We start from the raw sequence: 6,875 nt of genomic DNA on the forward strand, positions 1-6,875 counted from the left end.
AATAATAATAATAATAATAATAATAGTAATATAAAAGACTACACCACCTAGAATAATGGGGCCAACGGTGTTTGTTCTAGGTTTTTACCGCCTCCTGATGTGAATGTCATGTGACGTAAGTTTAATTATGTAAACTTTTGCGAACTGAACTCAGAAATTTACCAAGTAAAGGTCACTTTTTCACCCCAACAATGTGAAGAGGATTTGCTCAACATAATGATAATCGGCAGGGACATGGAGAAGCTGTCCCACCGAAAAAAAGAAAAAAAAAAGAAGCCGAACATCATGCTCTACGGAGCTCCCAGAGGATAACGCGCGACGGATTTTTCAGCGCAATCGACGAAAGGAGGTTAGAAGCCCAGCCGTGTCGTAGAAAGAGGTAACACCGGCATGGCTTATCGCGTCCGGCTTCCGCTGGGATCATGCCTTCCCTCTCCCAATTTCAGGAACTGACACTTTTTCTACTATCACGCTGTGGGCTGGGTTTGCAACCTCCTTTCGTCGAACTGACAGCGATTGCGCTCAACAAGTCGTCGCATTATGTTCGGGTGGTCCGAAAAGCACGATGTTCGGCTAATTTTTCCGATGGGATAGCTCCTGAATATCACTGGTCAATGATCATGAATTTGAGTAAATTCGGCACGCTCTTCATAATGGTGGGGTAAAAAAGTGACCTTTACTTCCAAATTTCCGAGTTCAGTTCGCAAGAATTTACTTAATTAAACTTTCGTTACACGACATTTACATCAGAAGGTGTCAAAAACCTAGTAAGGGCAAATTCCATTGACTGCATGACTCTAGGTGGCGTAGTTTTTTAAATTATAATTAAATGAGACGTTTTCTGGGTCACCCTGTATTATTGCTTCTAGCCTATGCAAGGCGAGGGGAAGCATTGTACATGTATAACATGCTACCACGTGAATCGACATATTGATTAATTGTGTAGTTGTGTAATTATTCACTCCATATAAATAAGATAAGTGCAAATATAGGTGGGGTGCGCGGGCGTACGCCGGTTCACCAGAAAGATGGAAGAAGCACGGGTAAAGCTATGGTGTGACGTCACGTGCACGCCACCCAGAAGAAAAAATAAATATAAGTGCAAACTTACATCGAACATTGCAAGGGGGTTTAGGTATGTCTGCACTTGAATTCGGGCGCAATCAAAATTCGGTAGCGAGGTTCGTACAGACACTTCCAAAACGTCCGCGTAAATTGCTGAAATCTTTGAACGACAAGGGTATCTCTACGTAGCGGACGAGGACGACTGCAGAGGAGGATGTTGCGGTCCTGACTGCGGACGACCTGACGAGGGCTACGAGTGTTGCTGCCACGGCAAATGTTATTCCTCGTACGTCTGCTGCTGTGACAAGCGATGCAGACCCACCAGACCTCCACGTCCTCGTCCTGTGCGACCACGTCCTCCTCCTCGTCCTGAACGACCTCCTCCATGCTGCTGTCAGAACGTCTGTCGTCCGAGCTGGGACTGCTCTTGTCGAGAAGACTACGGCAGACGGCGTCCCGTCGGCTGCCATGGTGGAAACTGTGGCCGGCCTCGTCCTCGTCCACGTCCTCGTCCTAATCGTCGTTGTACGGGAGGAGGATGTCGGAGATGGAGGGACGATCATGACTGGTATAAGCGTGGTTGTAAGGGTGGAGGCTGTCAGAGCAGGGGAAGCGGTTTTGACATGGAGATAAAGCGTAGCCGTTTTCCCAGGAAACGATGAAGACGAGAAGTGTCCTGTTGGTTACTGGACGTCGCTCTCGGGTGTTGGAGAAGACGATGGCCTGTTCCTTCTCAAGACGCCACAGATAAATTCTGTTGTAAAGACATTGATGCCTGATTATTGGTTTTATGTGTGCACCAACCAGCGGTGGTGGTGGTGGTCGTTGCCATGACGGTACCCTACGGAGCTGCGGTATAAATGAAACACAGAGTATATTTGTACCGCTCATTTTACAAGAGCTGCTTAAACTGCTGTCAAACGCACGAGCAAAAATTTGCTCAGTGAACTGTTCAATTAATCATTCTTGGGCTGTGAAAGCAAGAACATTTACACGGTTCAGTCTGATGGCAATGAAAAAACACTACAAGGAATGAAGCACGCTGAAGAAGTTAACTTTAATGAGGACGAGCCTGCACTTGTTCAGGCGCGTCTGATGAAGTGTAGGCTCCTCACACAAGCTCGTCCTCGTTAAAGTATGTTATTATGGGAAGAAAAAAAAAAGAAAGACAAAAGGCGAAACGTTAGTTCCCAAAGCACTCGGAACGGGGTACTTGATCTCGGTAAGCGTTAAGTAAGGGAGCAATGAGGTGACATTTAACACGGTTCGATACACTGCCTCATCTGTCAAGCTGACGTCCACTAGGAGTTACCATGCAAAATATTTCCGCTCTGCGGTGTATTATAGCTGGGCAATTGGATTTATAAAAACCGTAGGAAGAAGCCACGCCTCGGACGGCCGACACGATCCTCGCGAGAGCCACCCCAAGCACAGGCATGCCTCCAACTTAATGCTCCATAGACGAAAGCGTGCTGGGCAGACGCAGTGCATTCTGATCAGCTCATGGTCACACGTCACAGGAAACGTCACCGCACACGTGACCTCAGAGATGGCCGCCAGATCTGCCGCCTTGGAGATCGGCGACAAAGCCGTTTGTAAACCAACGCGTTTGCTCTTTGTGTGCCCCGTTTTGGACGTTTTTCGATCCCACTAATTATTTTTATCCGATAATCTGGCAGTAAGACGCACAGTTTTGGACATGAGGGCTTGCATAGTGTTGATCACTTCCAAAAATGTGATGACGACCTCGCGTTAAAACGAGCACTAAAATGCAAAAACGAGTTCGCTTCAAACTACGTTATATGCAATGTTAATTTCGTACTTGTTATCATAATTCAAAACTTTGATTCCGTTACGAAACTACAATCGAAATTCTACCGGACACTTTCTTGCTTCGGGGTTAAGCAGTGAAGACGCTTCAGCTCGTGCACCAGCGTTTTAGTAAATGCTGCGCGAGCACGCGCGTGCCACGTCACGGAACAGTCCCAGTGAAAGACATATTGTTGGATTCCAATGGCAGAGTCGGAGCAAGTGGCAGACTCGGCAATGGAGCGGCTTGATCAGTCCTAGAGCAAGTGATCCGAATCTGCGACTATAACACTTGTGCCCAACTTGGAGTATAGCCCTGGTCAATCTCCCTTGGTGGATGGCGGCCAGAGACGGAGGAAGAAGAAGAAGAAGGTACTCATGTTCCAATATAACGCCATGTTTTGCAACATCAAAGTCCTTCTAATCTCCTAACGTTGCCATTGTAATGTCTGACTTATCGCTTCCTTCATGAAACAAAATCGCCAACGTACGACGCGAAAGACGGCGAAGACGCGTTGCGAGGCGGCCATGTTGGCGAAGCAGGGACAGGAAATAGGAAGCACAAGCGACACGTCACATAGAGTTCCGGTTGAATCTGCCTATTTTGGCGGAGCAGTCTGGGTTTCTCCCTGGAGCGGCCTTGGCTCGAATGCCGCTCCGAAGCTCCTGTTGGAAGACTCCAGAAATGTTCTCAATCTGCCAATCGAACAGACTTGCTGTCGGCGGAGCAACAAAACTTGCTTCGGAGGCGCTCCGAACCTGCCATTGGAATTCAACATTCAACAATAGCGGAGTGGCGTCTCTGCCCGAAGGACGTGAAGATAAATGTTGTCAGTGGAACATTCACGAGAACTGTTGCGGGGCTACAATTCAGTGAATCGGTATTGAAAAATACGGCGGCGCGCATCACGCCGTCCATAAATGGCACACTACGTTTGGCCCGTAGAGCTCTTATACCAACTAGAAACCAAGCCAGCGAATAGGGAGGCATCTCAACATGTGATCCGCCTTAATCGATATGGTAGGCCTAGCGTGTTACGAACGGTGTCTCATACGAGTTCCGTGCGCCGTTCTTTCATGTCGCAGCACAAGGTCTAAACCGTACGACACTCGTTCCCTATACGGAATCCAAGCGCACAGGTGATGGCAAAGAAAACACACACACTTCGCACACGGCATGGCACACGGAGCCCAACCGAGGCGACATGCATTGGATTGGATATCATTGCGCAGAACGCACCTGGTCTTCACCACGACCTACTAGATTATAACGACCATGTCACAATCAGAAAGCCCTATGAGGAGCCTGTCCGCACGATCCGCCAGGGGCGCTACTGATCGGCACAACACGATTGGACGATGGAAATTTGAATTCTGAACGCGCAGAAGCGTGTGTACGACTACCGTAGCAGACGACAGCGACAGCCCCTATGAAAACGCGTAGAATGATGATGATAATCAAATTCAGAATGAAACATCTGTGGAACGTCCACCGCTTGTACAGAAATACTAAGGTAAGCTGAAGTACAAAGTATTGTAGAAGTTGAGGAAGCAATAACTGGGACGATCAGAAGCGCCACCGCTACCTTCCAAAAATGCGGCACATAGAAGGGGTGCGCCTGACATGGTCATTATAATCTAGTAGGTCGTGGTCTTCACACGTGGAAAGGCTGTGGCAAGTCCGGCCGAATCCAGAATATCGATCATGGCGCCTCCCGGACTTGGACATTGGGAGAGGGTCTTGCCCCCCTACAACTCCTTTGCTCTCCCCCATCACTCTCTCTCTCTCAGCTTTTCTTCTAGCCTCTCTCCTTATGATTTCTATGGTTTGGCCGCTTCCAAATCTACTCGCCCACGATAGGTATATGCGCGCTTCTTCTGCCGTGCCATTATACGCCGCCAGTCTCTGCCCCCTGGGTGATGCCATTTGTTTCTGCCAAAGACGGCTCTGTTTTCGTTGCGTTTTTCTTCTAAACGGTAGTGATTTGTGAACGAATTTTGTTTGAATCGTATAACTCAAACATAGACTTTCATTTGAGAGCAAGTTGTTTTTGCATTTTAGTGCCCCTTTAAGACACACTGAACCGATGTGACGTACTGGAACTAAGGAGAAATGGGACACCATGTCGCGGAAGAAGCACCGTATAGCTTATACGCTGGCAAAACGCGATCATCTCTTGACTTTATGCCAAATGGAAATATGTTTGCAAGCGCTGGGACATGGTGACCACGACAAGATGGCGATTTTGCGAAAAGCACCCGCTTGAGGGTAGCTACAACAATGACGGGCTTGCGTCAACCCTCTGGTCCGCCAGCATTTTTTCTTTCTTTTTCTTCTCAGCTCAATCGCCACCATAGAAATTTTAAGGGGAGAGGCTAGAAAAAAAGTTGGGAGAGAGAGTAATGGGGGAGAGCAAATAAGTTGTACGGAGGCGAGACCCTCTCCCGATGTCCAAGCCCGGGAGGCGCCATGATCGAGATTTTGGATTCGGCCGGATTGGGTCACCGCCTTTCCACGCGTAAAGACAAGGCGTGTTCGGCGCCATGGTATCCAATCCAACGGAAGTCGTGCTTGCTTCCGCTGGGCTCCGTGTGCCACGCCGTGGCGAAGTGTGTTTGTTCTGTCTGCTCTCACGTGTGGGCTTGAATCGTGTCTTATTCCGTATGGAACGAGTGTCGTATACGGTGTACACCTTGTGCTGCGACATGAAAAAACGGCTCACGAAACTCGTAGGGAAACCGTTCGTAACACGCTAGGCCTAACGTATCGATCATGGCGGATCCCATGTTGAGATGCCCCCCCCTCGCTGGCTTGGTTTCTAGTTATTATGAGAGTTCTGTGGTCGCCGCGGATCACATGCAAATCACGTTACTTCACGATGTCCTCTCGGTCTGCGATGCGCTCGTTTCACTAAGACAGAATTTTTGGAAGGTGTGCAGAACGGAACCCTCGCGCTCGCTCTGTAGGTCGCCTGCGTTCATCACTCTTTCGCAGGAGCTCATTCTTTTTGTTTTCCCTTGTAAAACACAAAAAGTAAAAGGAAGTCGGACACGAAGTCGAACTGCGTGGATTTTAAGTGTGCGATTTCGGGTGTTGTCTTTAATCACAAATAAAGTATAAACCAGTTCCCAAAAGAATGAGAAAAGCAGGCAAATAAGTCGAAGCTTTTGCAAAAGCATGAAGAACTTAGAATATGGCACATATGAGCAGTAGAAAATCCTTACTGTTTTTGCGTACAGTTTCGTGTACCCTGTACCACTGCCTGTACTTTATATAGATGTCATGCGCTATTGATGGTCGAGAGGGTAATTCATATTAATCATATTAATAAAAGTAAAACCTAGTAAAGCCTAGTGCACACAATTCCAATTGAGGAGATACGCGTAGAATTTGAATAGTACTTCGCGTTCGCCAACTGATGCAAGGTTGCGGGTTCGAACCCAACCGAAGTTGCCAGCAACTTGTTGAAAGGGTATGCACAAGTTGCTCTGACACGTGGTCTTCCGCGAGGGACGTCAAGCACGGTGTGTACCAAAGGCATGGCCGAGTGGGCTAAGGCGTCGGTGGATAGCCAAGGTTGTGCAGAAGACTGGGAGGTGGTGGGTTCGAGTCCTACCTCCGGCTGTGCTGTCTGAGGTTTTCCCTGGGTTTTCCGAAGACTTTCCAGACGAATGTCGGCACAGTTCCCCCTGAAGTCGGCCCAGGACGCATACTAATCCCCCTGTTCCTCACTCCTTTCTGCTGTCCTCTCTCCATCTGTCCACATCTCCGCACCGCTCATAGCCACAGTTGCTTCGCGGCACACTTTAAAGAACCCTTAGGGGTGGCGAACTTAATCCACGCACCGGTCACTCCTGTAGTGTAGCTCACGATCGTAGCTGCCTCGCGACGCAAAGCCGCGAATTATTATTAAATATCACTTGCAGGAAAGAGTGTAGTCACGTTAGTGTTACGGCGTTTCAGCTGCTATTAATGTATAGAAAGTAATTAATAGAAAGGA

The sequence above is a fragment of the Ornithodoros turicata genome, chromosome 9 (genome assembly GCF_037126465.1).
Source record: "Ornithodoros turicata isolate Travis chromosome 9, ASM3712646v1, whole genome shotgun sequence".
Lineage (NCBI taxonomy): Eukaryota > Metazoa > Arthropoda > Arachnida > Ixodida > Argasidae > Ornithodoros > Ornithodoros turicata.